Genomic DNA, 3,061 nt, shown 5'->3' with positions numbered 1-3,061 from the left:
ATTATAAAAAATAAGAGATAGAAAAATATATAAATTAAAGAAAAAAGCCTCTTTGAAAACGTTGTAGTGTACAATGAATTGAAGAAATAATAAAGCTGAAAAATTCAGTAAGACCCAAACGCCCGAACCCACCCTCGACTTCATTGGCCAAACACTTTCCGATAACGAGCCGTAGATGCAAGAATCTTGACGGTATCGTCTTTCGTTCGCGAAACTATTGAACAAAGGTAGCAGAGTATAGCAACGTGCGTCATTCCAAATGGAAACTGTCCAAAGCAAGGCTCATTAAATCTCCGGCTGAACCCGGAAGGCGAAAATCGGAAGAGGACTTTATACGCTATAGTGAAGTATAAACACTCAGCTTCTCGGGCGTCTCCATTATAGAAGGCAGCTGGCTGGGAAGATGTTTCAAAAACTTCAACGTAACTCCTTGACCAATAAAGGTCAATCCTTTGTGCGTCTTGCGCTATTTAATCTGTACACCTCGTTCAAAAGATAGTGCAAGTTTAGACTCACTTGCTTCAAATAGATGAATTTGTTTTATTCCTAATATGTATATGTATGATAATATATGTATGAGGATAATATGGCTTTCTAAGCGTATGTGCTCACCGATTGTGGGGACACGTTATGATTTAGGTTTGAATCTTCAATTCGCTCCATGTTGAAAGAAGAAGCAGCATGCATGAAGAAGAAGCATCTAGTGCGATCCACAGAGCATCTATAGATGCTATAGTCATTGGTAGCTAGATGTGATGATCGCTAGCCAGTTGAATAGCGTTTAGTCACAGCTGAAGTGCTATGGATCAGTGTACTCTCGGTGATCTGTTCCTAATCGCTTGTACATTTAGTTAGGTCCGCAATAGCCTTTGCAAGCATCACGAATGCCCCATCACGAATCCAGTTCGTCAGTCAACTATAATTTCTCGGATAATTAATAACTCATTATCTGTCTTGCTGTAAATAGATTGCACTAACGTTCTCCTAAAATATCAGAAACGGGATAAAGCTGAATACAAGAAAGATAAGTGTTGTTCTTGGCTCATCACGATTTGAATTTTATTGCCATAGCTGTTGTAAGCAATGAGGGCAAGCCGACACAGAACAGCTCGAGCTATCGAGCCGAAATGATTAACGAACATTTCAGGTTTCCCTAACGGACACAGTCAATTTGGTTTTGCTACAGATTATTGCCGACAGCAGATAGCGATAATTTTTTCTTGCTCAATTTAATTCTATTTCTTTACCATTTCAACTGATAGTAAGCATGGCCTACTTGCCTCGTCACTACGAAGCCTGAATGAAATGATTTGTAGCTAGAAGCTCAAGTTGGCCTAATATTTATTCTACCTAATATCTCTTGACATCTGCATTTTCAGCCCAAAACTTCTACACTATCTGTGAAACCATTCCGAGGATCTCTCTCTTATGGTCTATTAATTTTAAACTTATACCTATTACTCTGTAACGTTTAAGTTGTGATTGCGCAAGCGTTCGTTTGGGTTGTTCTCTCTCAGCTTTTTCATTTGGTGTTATCGCTTTTGTTAAGCATCGCCTAAATGGCTGGCGGCTCCCTTCCAGCAAAAAAAAATGAACGGTCCTTACGTCCGAATTTAAACCCGTATATTTAGTTCATAAATAAGTTATGAATTCACCACCACCCTGACACCTATATTGTTTCAGTATTTCCTTTGGTAAATATCCCTTTCTCCCTCCAGTCTTCCAGCCTGCTGCGTAATGTTCCCTCTAGCATTACCTGGACATTTTTCAGAGTCAAATTATCCTATAGCGTGACATTACGTTCCGATTTGTCTTTTAGTGAACCGTCTCCATTATAACTGTACCAACTTAATACGCGGTAATTGCATATCTGCCGAAACATTTTACACCCTCAGCTTCTACTCGGATCTGTTATTATCATTATTAAACATTTGTGCATTTTTAGTTTTCTGGAGCTCTGACTTAACTCTGATCGTATTGCGATTCAGTTCCTATTCGCTCTACATCAATAGAGATCAAGTCCGACTTGCCCTGCCATGGTAGCTAGAAAGGCTAACATATCCTGTTTACATTGTATCTATATAGTTACCTTTTCCTTGGACGTCCGAACCTTGAGTTTTTTTTTTTGGTATTTAGCCAATATCTCTGTCCCAGGATCAAAGCTTATTTTTAGGCTCACCTTTTTGACCAGTGACAGCTGATTATTTTAGACAGTATGTCTCTGGACAATCTCTACCTGAACGAATGGATGGACGAGACACGTCCGGAGCTAGACGCGCAGACGATTTCAACACTAGAAAACCAATTGGAAAAACGTCATCGGGCCCCTCAAATTGAAGAATCGAATCGCGGGCTTTAAGAGTAATGGGTATAGAATGAACGTGTGGGAAAGTCTGTCAATGCCGTCTCACAACGAATGAACAAAATGAATTATACGAGAACGTTATACGACTCTGTGTCGGAGACCTCAACCATGTTGCCAAAGCTTTTTCAAAGCACACTACAACCAACAATGGCTATGTCAAGACAATGTTATTGTACGTGCCCCACGTTATCAAGAAAATTCACACAATCCCTTTTGATGAGTCACTTGAAAATCTCGACGTGGCTTTAGAGCGCTAATTCAGTATGGTAATGATCATATCCCATAGGTAAAGAGCGTTCCTTTGTGCTTGCAAGAATGACAATAGGCTGATTATCATTACCCGTAAAGGCTGTACTGCAAAGGCTTGCGATTTCTATACACAATGGTTGAAACTTCACGAAGCAAAAATATATTCGAGAGAGGTGAAGAGATACCTCACGCTATGGTCATCAACGTCTCTAGTGCAACATCTAAACCAGCATTAACACTGTCCAACTAAGAATAAGGGTCTCCAGCGAATTTTGTTAAGGTGTCGAAAGCCACTTTTTGTAACTATTGAATTGTTACCGCAACAATTTAGCAGCGTCAAATAATAAGTTGGCGGCACGGCTGCGTTTGTAAGTGAACAAAACTTTTTTTTTTTTTATCGAAACGGATCAATGCAGAAATATAGTATAGGATTGTATTATGTACTTT

Source organism: Varroa jacobsoni, unplaced genomic scaffold (assembly GCF_002532875.2).
Source record: "Varroa jacobsoni isolate VJ856 unplaced genomic scaffold, vjacob_1.0 scaffold_89, whole genome shotgun sequence".
In the NCBI taxonomy this organism is placed as follows: Eukaryota; Metazoa; Arthropoda; class Arachnida; order Mesostigmata; family Varroidae; genus Varroa; species Varroa jacobsoni.
Note: the sequence above shows the minus strand (reverse complement) of the source record.